Source organism: Dendroctonus ponderosae, unplaced genomic scaffold (genome assembly GCF_020466585.1).
Source record: "Dendroctonus ponderosae isolate FM_Combo_2020 unplaced genomic scaffold, Dpon_F_20191213v2 Dpon_F_20191213_2, whole genome shotgun sequence".
NCBI lineage: Eukaryota > Metazoa > Arthropoda > Insecta > Coleoptera > Curculionidae > Dendroctonus > Dendroctonus ponderosae.
Genome location: NW_026018165.1, coordinates 15,216,519 through 15,229,993, shown reverse-complemented (window position 1 = coordinate 15,229,993; position 13,475 = coordinate 15,216,519). Strand labels below are relative to the sequence as shown.

At 34.7% G+C, this 13,475-nt stretch overlaps 2 non-coding genes across 2 annotated transcripts; both read left to right on the top strand.

Annotated features, from left to right (window-relative positions):
- Positions 1-1,713: 1,713 nt before the first annotated feature.
- On the top strand, positions 1,714-1,785 carry Trnaq-uug. Its single transcript has one exon. It is a non-coding gene; the product is annotated as a tRNA-Gln (tRNA).
- A 6,942-nt stretch (positions 1,786-8,727) lies between these two features.
- On the top strand, positions 8,728-8,799 carry Trnaq-uug. The gene has a single exon. It is a non-coding gene; the product is annotated as a tRNA-Gln (tRNA).
- The last annotated feature ends 4,676 nt before the right edge of the window (positions 8,800-13,475 follow it).

Genomic DNA, 13,475 nt, shown 5'->3' with positions numbered 1-13,475 from the left:
AATCCATAATGACGGTCGCATTACCTTTATCAGCAGGCAAAATTTTGATTGTTTTATCTTTTTTTAAGGACATTAATGCTTTTTACTCTATTGAGCTTATGTTTTGTTTAATTTTGAAAGGTTTTCCAAGAATTATTTTTATTCGAAATTCTTCCTGTTGTTCTTCAGGTAAATTTAAATTTTAAAGTTAAAAAATCGTTCTAACTTGGCTGGTGTGAAGCAATTCAATTCAACAGAGAGACCGTGTATCCAAAACTTAATAGATTCTCTTGTATTGTGAAACCAAAACTTCATTCTTTGGATAAGTAAGTGTGCAATTCTGACCCTGTTTATTTTCTTATTTTCACTCATTCGAGTATTATTGTAAAACAGCTTCAGAAATTTCCTTGACAAAACTTAGAAATTGCCCAACTGTCGGCAAACTATTAACACAGTAACATGAGGATGCAGTGAATGAAATATGCCTCATTCTTAAGTTAATGAACCAGACACAGTTTGTTCTTTGAAGGTGACAGTTTTATATTAATACCCCGGTGTGTGGCCATTGGCAAATATGCGTTTTTATTTTCCCAGGCCAACGTATGATTTCTTAATAAACAAACTGTGATCAAAACCGCGCCAGATGTCTTCCGCTTTGTTTTGTTGATATTTGTCTTCCTGGCTACCGTGTTGTTTTACTATGGGTGGTCGTGTTTGTGGGATCCGGAATTTGCCTGATTTATTGCGTGAAATTGCATATTAAGGGTGTAGAGGGCAAAATCGACTATAACTTGTATTTACTGACCTGCCAAAGCGCATTTAGTTTTAAAATAGTCTCTGCTAACAGTCCATGAACCAAGTTTTTGAATCGATATGGCAGACCGATAATCTTCAGCGCTTTGCATACGACCATTTCCTCGTAAAACTAGGAGATTTACAATTTGTACAACGGTTAAGTCATTTATATTTCATTTTAAAGGGTCAATATTAAGACTCACCTGAATAACGTTCATTAAAGTAACAAATATATTCAAAATCAAAGCGGTCTACTTTCATTTATTTTTTATTAGGATTATGAAAACTTGTTGTCCACAATGGCAGCGCGTCGGGGTGTACAATCTTTAAACATCGGGTGTAGCTTTGATCAGAAATCGAAATTTCCAACATTTTCGTAATTGGCGAATCGAAAATGTTGCGACTTCATGCGCATTTACCGAGCAAATAGACCCAAAGCACAATAAAATAAAGCCCGTGCACGTACTAAATGTGCACCGTTGAAATTACTGGCAGTCGATAATTTTGTATTAGTAAAACGATACGTTTTTGGAATGAATAGATACTTTATGTAATCATAAAATTATTTCAAGAATGGTAAAATTCGAACATTTTTCTAGAGAGACTCAAATGCACGCGTACATATGCTTTTACTGCGGACCGCCACTGCTTCTCAACCATTAATTAATACACAAAAATGTACCGTTTCGTAAGAAATGGGGTCTGTTTAGTGAATTAATTCTAGTAAAACAAGATAATAAATTAAAGATTTAATTACATTACATTTTAATATCACTTTTTATTGCCCTTCTACAGTTCTATCACTTAGTTTTTAAATAAATGTCAAGTAAAATTTAATTTCATTTCAAATTTATCAAGTACATAACTGTTGTTAAATTGGGGTAATATTAAATTTGGCATGCCGTTTACATATTAGTCTTTGCACTTCATCATCAGGAAGGTTCCATGGTGTAATGGTTAGCACTCTGGACTTTGAATCCAGCGATCCGAGTTCAAATCTCGGTGGAACCTTAGCTTTTTATTTTTTTTTAAATAAATAATTATGTAAATAATGCATTTGAAGTTACAGTTAAAAAGCAAAATCCTGCAGCAAAAGGAATATCCGAAATTAAGTTTTAAAGTTTGCAATTAAAAGAATTAGAAAAAATGCATAATTTGTAAAGAAAAATCAGGTAAGCATCTTGTAAGAGGAGCAAATATGTGCAGCTGAAATTAAATTGAAATTATTTTCGCAACCTTTTAAAAACATTTGCAATCAAAAATAGGATCTACTTCGTGTACCTCCTACGAAAAGATATTCTTTACAATGTGTATAGTTTACAAGTTTAGTTAACTGTGTTACATACAACGAAAAACCAGTTTTCTTTGCGATTCAAATCCTAGTTGCAAACCCGTCCGCTAGAGCTCGAACAACTTTAAAAGATGCTAAAAAACTGCACACAAAAAACCGATTTTTCCTGCTGCCAAAGCTTATGGATCCAAGTGGCCAGTAGTCACATCGACTTGCAGATGGCACCACAACCGGTTTTTAAATTAGTCTGATTGGCTTATAATGATGACGGTTGAAAAAAAATTAACTTTGATATAAATTGTTTATGCGATGGTTTTGTGCCAATTTTTTTACTTAGAAGACGTTGATGAGACGCCTCTTTAATTTCCTTTACAAACTCGAATATTAAAATTAAGTTATTTCAAGAAATAAACATTGATAATACACATTCAGTATTGGCAGGAAGATTCGTTATTGCCTGGCTGCATGGTCTTTACAAAGATATCCAGGCAAATGCCCGAATATATCTTAGGCTTTGAAAATTACCCAGCTCACTCAGACGGAATAGTTTGTCTAACTGAATCATCATAATTGAATCAAAGGGGGCAGAGAACAAACATTTTCATTAAAATTGACGTACACAGATAACACTAATAACGCGATTATTAAATTGAAAATGTTAAATGAGCGTCAAGGAAGTTTTGATTTAATGAAGGAATATATGTATGTCTGACATTGTAGAATTTCGTTCAAAAGATTCGATGAGCGTTTTGAATTAAATTGACTAAGCGAATTCAATCCTGTTACTGAAAAACACTGATTTGAAAATGTTTCTCATTTAATCTGGACGTGGGATTCTTTTGTCTTCCAATTATAGTAAAAGGTAAATTAGAAGGCTCACATTTAGAGTTGAACCTGGAATGATAGCATTTAGTGTCAATGTTCATGCAACTGATAAAGGCTTTAATTAACAGGAAGAAAAAATCGCAGCAGACCACGCAAGCAAACAAATGAAGGCAGCCTACTCTTGACAGACACCCGTCACTCTTTCGAATCATTACCTTACTTGCCGGAAGTAGCCTTTACGAGCGGGTGTTCGTGCTAACCTGCGCTTCCGCTGGCGACGACGGTGAAAAGCTACGTATCCAGTGACGTTCCATGCGGTAAGACACTCTTTATCCATATAAGATCAACATAAACGAGAAGTAGAAAAATTACTAGATGCCAAGTTTGGTCTGAGCGGAGGCCAATTTCTTTTACCTTGGAAGTGAGACTTTTTTACAATCTTTGAGTCAAAACTGATGAGTTCTTTTTGTACTTCGGACAACGTTTCACAAGCACCACTAACTTCCCGCCTCAGAGGCGTTTGACTCGGAAACTTTTCTGAAAATGCTGGAACTATTTTGATGACCTTTGGGACGTAATTTCGAAGAATTTTCGGTTGATTGGGGCAGACTTGACTGAAGAAAACCTTAAAAGGGCAACAAGGTTGTTTGCAACTTTAGGCATCTGTTATCGAAGAAATAACTTGCAAACCAGTATCAAGGTAATGTATGATTGTCCACCATCAAAGTGACCAGCAAAGTGTAGAAAACTTTTAATTTAAGAAAAATCAAGCAATTTTCCCAAGGAGCCTGAAGTCGGAAAATTTATTTGTTACATAACGACAATAAGTTTCAGTCAACAGTGGTCCAAGGGGCTTTCCACCTTCAGTTTCGCTTAGATCTGACAAAATTATTCGCATTAAGAATTACTTTTTAAAATTATTATCCATATTTGCTGTCATTTTATTTACTGCCGCATTTCAATTAACCGAACATTTCCTAGTGTCACAACACAATAAAAGTGGTAGTTTATAAAGTCGCGAAATTCTCAAGCGTTACTTCGTCCACTCAAAGGTTTTTTTCAATTTCTATGTATTCATTGGGCCCAGTGCAATAAAATGTATTTAGTTTGGAAGAATTTAGCTAGAAGAAACAAACCACAGTAAATTTGTAATTAAGTGACTGTTTCTGATCCTTTTCACTGTTTCTCCTCTCAACGTGTTTCCAAATTACTTTTCGATTACAAATTCGGCACCGATATTCCAGGTAAGAAGTTTGTCATCAGATTTAAAAAATGTGTGCAAAACGAATAAAAGCTAAAAAACCAAAAAACCGGTTTGGAATTTTAATTGGATGTTAACATTTAGATCTGGTGCCAAATTTCACCCGGAAAAAGATGATCAAACCGTCACACAAAAATGCGGAAAAAACTTATTAACATATCTTTAGAAATTTCATTGCTCACAATATTGGACATTTTTCTATTTTGGATGCAAAAAAGAGCACTGGTAGGACGCCACTGATTCACCTCAAACAATCACAAATAGAAGCCATTATAGACCATGTTGGAGCACACAAAGCCCTCAGTTTTCCTTAATTTATTCACAACCTATTAATTTGTCATTACGAAACATTTTGTAGCCCAGGCACATTTGGTTAGTTACTAATTATCTTCTTCCAGTAATCGTTGGGCTAACAAGTCAACGATTAATTATATTCGATGCCGGTTTGTGAAATAAATGTCTCAAAATTAGGTTGAGATATGATTTACTTAAACTGGTGGTTAAATTTTAAATTACTTTTTTAGAGATTGAGAAACTTTCCATGTCGTTTTTTGTGATTTATTGGCATTGTCATAAAGGCCTATTTTTTCACTTTTCATGAATTTTGTTTGGAGCCTCATCATGCTACGAGCTGATAAGCTCAAAACCGGTTCTGTGACTACCTGAGATTAGCACAAATAGAGAAATGTTGCTGATTCTGGAGATCCCAAAAGTTTCAATGATCTTCAGCAATCACAGTCTTAATTGGCCATTTTCCGCAAATCCAATAAGTGTCATTTTTATTCACTACAAGAGCTGTTGAGCTACGTCTTTTTGCGCAATTTTGGTCTTCCAAACACAATAAAGAAGATTTTGTGAACTGAAATATAAACAACTTCTTCATCAGACGGATATAGTGAACAACTGTATCCTAATTAATATATTATATCAGTTGGATACATTATGGCTGGCTTATTAAATCGATTATTTCCCGTTTGTATCAAATTCAACTCCAAAATTGACCATCTGAAATGGGCTCTAAAAAGCATTTGCAAAATCCAGCCGGAATATTGTTACTGGCAATAGGAATATTTCAGTAATTAATAATTTATTCGGTTTTACTAGTACTAGAATTAGGGGACTCCCAGCACCGCCCCTCAACAAGTGAGTAAAATAAAAATTGCTGTTAGACAAATCAGGGACGCTAAAGAATGTCGACAAATAGCGTCGGTATTCAATTAACAAAATTGTATTTCCTCTTAACTTTGTTTCGAAGGATCCCAATTTCCGAAGCAAAGGTCCATTTTCTGAGCAGATTAGATAAATAACGAAAGTTAAATGAACTCATTGAACCGACGAATTTCGAGTAAAATTAAGTAGACACAAAATCCACCGTATTGTAAGTGATTTAACTACGGGGAATGGCAAAGACGAATAACGCAATTTGTAGTCCGTGAAACTAATTGCAGCCTGGACAGTGTTTTAATGAAGGCGGCTAGAGTGGTAGCCCTGACACCTAGGGGAATATGAATTGCGATTGGTAGGGCTGACATATCGCCACTTCCGGCTACCGAAGGTTGCTCTATAGTCCTTATCGAAGTGATGCATCAGTGGCGTTTCGGGAATCAAAATGTTTAAACAGTTAGATTTAGCTCAAAACTTGAACTCAATGATGATCTTCATACGTCTCATTTTTCCCAGTTCCAATGACCAGAAAAAAATATTATTAAACTAGTTTTTTAACAGTTTGCTAAAGCACAAAACTTAGATAGGTACTCATAATGCCAAAGGAAGTTGATAATGAATAGAAATGAAAAAAATCCTTTACAATGTTGACTCAGTTGACTGCAATTTTGGCATTTTTTGTGAGACGATCTGATTTCCAGTCAATTTTTTAAAATCCGTTTTAGGAATATTTATCACAGAGATTTCTCGAGTAGTTTCACTTCCCATTACAGATATTTTCACATTTAGAAAAACCGTTCGCAATTCGACAATGTTTCTTCCAATGACGAGAAAGGAATATTTTTCAGCTAACCCAAACACAAATTTGTCGTACTGAACTTTCATTGTTTGCAAAACTCCGCAAAATCCATCAGAACTCTGACTTATAAATAAAAGTGGATCGTATGACGATATTAGAAATTGTTATTCTAGATGCGATTTTTTTTAAACTCCATTTGATAACTACGAGTAGAGACTAATGGCCGTATTTATAGTCCAAGTGCCACTTGAGAGAGACTTATCGAAGAACGACTTGAGTGACTTTTGACACTTGAGATAGAATCCATTTTATAGTTCCACCTCGAGAGTGACTTGGACAAGTGGCTGGTATTCATTGGGCCCAGTGCAATAAAATGTATTTAGTTTGGAAGAATTTAGCTAGAAGAAACAAACCACAGTAAATTTGTAATTAAGTGACTGTTTCTGATCCTTTTCACTGTTTCTCCTCTCAACGTGTTTCCAAATTACTTTTCGATTACAAATTCGGCACCGATATTCCAGGTAAGAAGTTTGTCATCAGATTTAAAAAATGTGTGCAAAACGAATAAAAGCTAAAAAACCAAAAAACCGGTTTGGAATTTTAATTGGATGTTAACATTTAGATCTGGTGCCAAATTTCACCCGGAAAAAGATGATCAAACCGTCACACAAAAATGCGGAAAAAACTTATTAACATATCTTTAGAAATTTCATTGCTCACAATATTGGACATTTTTCTATTTTGGGGTCGTAAAGGAATATTAACTTTATGAATTTTTGGAACTCCGTAAAAATGTGGTGTTTTACTATTGTGTGGTGTTAATTTTGATCTAACGTAATCAGTGAATTCATGTTTAAATTTTTTTAAAGTATTAAAAATTTGTCTTTCAAAACGTTCTGTTGGATTTTTGTTTAATTTTGAATAACTTTTGTCATTTAAAAGTTCATTAATTTTTTGGTCATAAATCCATAATGACGTTTGTTTGTTTTATCTTTTTTTAAGGACATGCTTTTTGCTCTATTGAGCTTATGTTTTGTTTAATTTTGAAAGGTTTTTCAATAATTATTTTTGATCTTATACGAAATTCTTCCTGTTGTTCTTCAGGCTGGCTGGTGTGAAGCAATTCAATTCAACAGAGAGGCCGTGTATCCAAAACTTCCTAGATTCTCTTGTATTGTGAAACCAAAACTTCATTCTTTGGAAAAGTAAGTGTGCAATTCTCAGCCTGTTTAATTTCTTATTTTCACTCATTCGAGTATTATTGTAAAACAGCTTCAGAAATTTCCTTGACAAAACTTAGATATTGCCCATCTGTCGGCAAACTATTAACACAGTAACATGAGGATGCAGTGAATGAAATATGCCTCATTTTTAAGTTAATGAACCAGACACAGTTTGTTCTTTGAAGGTGACAGTTTTATATTAATACCCCGGTGTGTGGCCATTGGCAAATATGCGTTTTTATTTTCCCAGGCCAACGTATGATTTCTTAATAAACAAACTGTGATCAAAACCGCGCCAGATGTCTTCCGCTTTGTTTTGTTGATATTTGTCTTCCTGGCTACCGTGTTGTTTTACTATGGGTGGTCGTGTTTGTGGGATCCGGAATTTGCCTGATTTATTGCGTGAAATTGCATATTAAGGGTGTAGAGGGCAAAATCGACTATAACTTGTATTTACTGACCTGCCAAAGCGCATTTAGTTTTAAAATAGTCTCTGCTAACAGTCCATGAACCAAGTTTTTGAATCGATATGGCAGACCGATAATCTTCAGCGCTTTGCATACGACCATTTCCTCGTAAAACTAGGAGATTTACAATTTGTACAACGGTTAAGTCATTTATATTTCATTTTAAAGGGTCAATATTAAGACTCACCTGAATAACGTTCATTAAAGTAACAAATATATTCAAAATCAAAGCGGTCTACTTTCATTTATTTTTTATTAGGATTATGAAAACTTGTTGTCCACAATGGCAGCGCGTCGGGGTGTACAATCTTTAAACATCGGGTGTAGCTTTGATCAGAAATCGAAATTTCCAACATTTTCGTAATTGGCGAATCGAAAATGTTGCGACTTCATGCGCATTTACCGAGCAAATAGACCCAAAGCACAATAAAATAAAGCCCGTGCACGTACTAAATGTGCACCGTTGAAATTACTGGCAGTCGATAATTTTGTATTAGTAAAACGATACGTTTTTGGAATGAATAGATACTTTATGTAATCATAAAATTATTTCAAGAATGGTAAAATTCGAACATTTTTCTAGAGAGACTCAAATGCACGCGTACATATGCTTTTACTGCGGACCGCCACTGCTTCTCAACCATTAATTAATACACAAAAATGTACCGTTTCGTAAGAAATGGGGTCTGTTTAGTGAATTAATTCTAGTAAAACAAGATAATAAATTAAAGATTTAATTACATTACATTTTAATATCACTTTTTATTGCCCTTCTACAGTTCTATCACTTAGTTTTTAAATAAATGTCAAGTAAAATTTAATTTCATTTCAAATTTATCAAGTACATAACTGTTGTTAAATTGGGGTAATATTAAATTTGGCATGCCGTTTACATATTAGTCTTTGCACTTCATCATCAGGAAGGTTCCATGGTGTAATGGTTAGCACTCTGGACTTTGAATCCAGCGATCCGAGTTCAAATCTCGGTGGAACCTTAGCTTTTTATTTTTTTTTAAATAAATAATTATGTAAATAATGCATTTGAAGTTACAGTTAAAAAGCAAAATCCTGCAGCAAAAGGAATATCCGAAATTAAGTTTTAAAGTTTGCAATTAAAAGAATTAGAAAAAATGCATAATTTGTAAAGAAAAATCAGGTAAGCATCTTGTAAGAGGAGCAAATATGTGCAGCTGAAATTAAATTGAAATTATTTTCGCAACCTTTTAAAAACATTTGCAATCAAAAATAGGATCTACTTCGTGTACCTCCTACGAAAAGATATTCTTTACAATGTGTATAGTTTACAAGTTTAGTTAACTGTGTTACATACAACGAAAAACCAGTTTTCTTTGCGATTCAAATCCTAGTTGCAAACCCGTCCGCTAGAGCTCGAACAACTTTAAAAGATGCTAAAAAACTGCACACAAAAAACCGATTTTTCCTGCTGCCAAAGCTTATGGATCCAAGTGGCCAGTAGTCACATCGACTTGCAGATGGCACCACAACCGGTTTTTAAATTAGTCTGATTGGCTTATAATGATGACGGTTGAAAAAAAATTAACTTTGATATAAATTGTTTATGCGATGGTTTTGTGCCAATTTTTTTACTTAGAAGACGTTGATGAGACGCCTCTTTAATTTCCTTTACAAACTCGAATATTAAAATTAAGTTATTTCAAGAAATAAACATTGATAATACACATTCAGTATTGGCAGGAAGATTCGTTATTGCCTGGCTGCATGGTCTTTACAAAGATATCCAGGCAAATGCCCGAATATATCTTAGGCTTTGAAAATTACCCAGCTCACTCAGACGGAATAGTTTGTCTAACTGAATCATCATAATTGAATCAAAGGGGGCAGAGAACAAACATTTTCATTAAAATTGACGTACACAGATAACACTAATAACGCGATTATTAAATTGAAAATGTTAAATGAGCGTCAAGGAAGTTTTGATTTAATGAAGGAATATATGTATGTCTGACATTGTAGAATTTCGTTCAAAAGATTCGATGAGCGTTTTGAATTAAATTGACTAAGCGAATTCAATCCTGTTACTGAAAAACACTGATTTGAAAATGTTTCTCATTTAATCTGGACGTGGGATTCTTTTGTCTTCCAATTATAGTAAAAGGTAAATTAGAAGGCTCACATTTAGAGTTGAACCTGGAATGATAGCATTTAGTGTCAATGTTCATGCAACTGATAAAGGCTTTAATTAACAGGAAGAAAAAATCGCAGCAGACCACGCAAGCAAACAAATGAAGGCAGCCTACTCTTGACAGACACCCGTCACTCTTTCGAATCATTACCTTACTTGCCGGAAGTAGCCTTTACGAGCGGGTGTTCGTGCTAACCTGCGCTTCCGCTGGCGACGACGGTGAAAAGCTACGTATCCAGTGACGTTCCATGCGGTAAGACACTCTTTATCCATATAAGATCAACATAAACGAGAAGTAGAAAAATTACTAGATGCCAAGTTTGGTCTGAGCGGAGGCCAATTTCTTTTACCTTGGAAGTGAGACTTTTTTACAATCTTTGAGTCAAAACTGATGAGTTCTTTTTGTACTTCGGACAACGTTTCACAAGCACCACTAACTTCCCGCCTCAGAGGCGTTTGACTCGGAAACTTTTCTGAAAATGCTGGAACTATTTTGATGACCTTTGGGACGTAATTTCGAAGAATTTTCGGTTGATTGGGGCAGACTTGACTGAAGAAAACCTTAAAAGGGCAACAAGGTTGTTTGCAACTTTAGGCATCTGTTATCGAAGAAATAACTTGCAAACCAGTATCAAGGTAATGTATGATTGTCCACCATCAAAGTGACCAGCAAAGTGTAGAAAACTTTTAATTTAAGAAAAATCAAGCAATTTTCCCAAGGAGCCTGAAGTCGGAAAATTTATTTGTTACATAACGACAATAAGTTTCAGTCAACAGTGGTCCAAGGGGCTTTCCACCTTCAGTTTCGCTTAGATCTGACAAAATTATTCGCATTAAGAATTACTTTTTAAAATTATTATCCATATTTGCTGTCATTTTATTTACTGCCGCATTTCAATTAACCGAACATTTCCTAGTGTCACAACACAATAAAAGTGGTAGTTTATAAAGTCGCGAAATTCTCAAGCGTTACTTCGTCCACTCAAAGGTTTTTTTCAATTTCTATGTATTCATTGGGCCCAGTGCAATAAAATGTATTTAGTTTGGAAGAATTTAGCTAGAAGAAACAAACCACAGTAAATTTGTAATTAAGTGACTGTTTCTGATCCTTTTCACTGTTTCTCCTCTCAACGTGTTTCCAAATTACTTTTCGATTACAAATTCGGCACCGATATTCCAGGTAAGAAGTTTGTCATCAGATTTAAAAAATGTGTGCAAAACGAATAAAAGCTAAAAAACCAAAAAACCGGTTTGGAATTTTAATTGGATGTTAACATTTAGATCTGGTGCCAAATTTCACCCGGAAAAAGATGATCAAACCGTCACACAAAAATGCGGAAAAAACTTATTAACATATCTTTAGAAATTTCATTGCTCACAATATTGGACATTTTTCTATTTTGGATGCAAAAAAGAGCACTGGTAGGACGCCACTGATTCACCTCAAACAATCACAAATAGAAGCCATTATAGACCATGTTGGAGCACACAAAGCCCTCAGTTTTCCTTAATTTATTCACAACCTATTAATTTGTCATTACGAAACATTTTGTAGCCCAGGCACATTTGGTTAGTTACTAATTATCTTCTTCCAGTAATCGTTGGGCTAACAAGTCAACGATTAATTATATTCGATGCCGGTTTGTGAAATAAATGTCTCAAAATTAGGTTGAGATATGATTTACTTAAACTGGTGGTTAAATTTTAAATTACTTTTTTAGAGATTGAGAAACTTTCCATGTCGTTTTTTGTGATTTATTGGCATTGTCATAAAGGCCTATTTTTTCACTTTTCATGAATTTTGTTTGGAGCCTCATCATGCTACGAGCTGATAAGCTCAAAACCGGTTCTGTGACTACCTGAGATTAGCACAAATAGAGAAATGTTGCTGATTCTGGAGATCCCAAAAGTTTCAATGATCTTCAGCAATCACAGTCTTAATTGGCCATTTTCCGCAAATCCAATAAGTGTCATTTTTATTCACTACAAGAGCTGTTGAGCTACGTCTTTTTGCGCAATTTTGGTCTTCCAAACACAATAAAGAAGATTTTGTGAACTGAAATATAAACAACTTCTTCATCAGACGGATATAGTGAACAACTGTATCCTAATTAATATATTATATCAGTTGGATACATTATGGCTGGCTTATTAAATCGATTATTTCCCGTTTGTATCAAATTCAACTCCAAAATTGACCATCTGAAATGGGCTCTAAAAAGCATTTGCAAAATCCAGCCGGAATATTGTTACTGGCAATAGGAATATTTCAGTAATTAATAATTTATTCGGTTTTACTAGTACTAGAATTAGGGGACTCCCAGCACCGCCCCTCAACAAGTGAGTAAAATAAAAATTGCTGTTAGACAAATCAGGGACGCTAAAGAATGTCGACAAATAGCGTCGGTATTCAATTAACAAAATTGTATTTCCTCTTAACTTTGTTTCGAAGGATCCCAATTTCCGAAGCAAAGGTCCATTTTCTGAGCAGATTAGATAAATAACGAAAGTTAAATGAACTCATTGAACCGACGAATTTCGAGTAAAATTAAGTAGACACAAAATCCACCGTATTGTAAGTGATTTAACTACGGGGAATGGCAAAGACGAATAACGCAATTTGTAGTCCGTGAAACTAATTGCAGCCTGGACAGTGTTTTAATGAAGGCGGCTAGAGTGGTAGCCCTGACACCTAGGGGAATATGAATTGCGATTGGTAGGGCTGACATATCGCCACTTCCGGCTACCGAAGGTTGCTCTATAGTCCTTATCGAAGTGATGCATCAGTGGCGTTTCGGGAATCAAAATGTTTAAACAGTTAGATTTAGCTCAAAACTTGAACTCAATGATGATCTTCATACGTCTCATTTTTCCCAGTTCCAATGACCAGAAAAAAATATTATTAAACTAGTTTTTTAACAGTTTGCTAAAGCACAAAACTTAGATAGGTACTCATAATGCCAAAGGAAGTTGATAATGAATAGAAATGAAAAAAATCCTTTACAATGTTGACTCAGTTGACTGCAATTTTGGCATTTTTTGTGAGACGATCTGATTTCCAGTCAATTTTTTAAAATCCGTTTTAGGAATATTTATCACAGAGATTTCTCGAGTAGTTTCACTTCCCATTACAGATATTTTCACATTTAGAAAAACCGTTCGCAATTCGACAATGTTTCTTCCAATGACGAGAAAGGAATATTTTTCAGCTAACCCAAACACAAATTTGTCGTACTGAACTTTCATTGTTTGCAAAACTCCGCAAAATCCATCAGAACTCTGACTTATAAATAAAAGTGGATCGTATGACGATATTAGAAATTGTTATTCTAGATGCGATTTTTTTTAAACTCCATTTGATAACTACGAGTAGAGACTAATGGCCGTATTTATAGTCCAAGTGCCACTTGAGAGAGACTTATCGAAGAACGACTTGAGTGACTTTTGACACTTGAGATAGAATCCATTTTATAGTTCCACCTCGAGAGTGACTTGGACAAGTGGCTG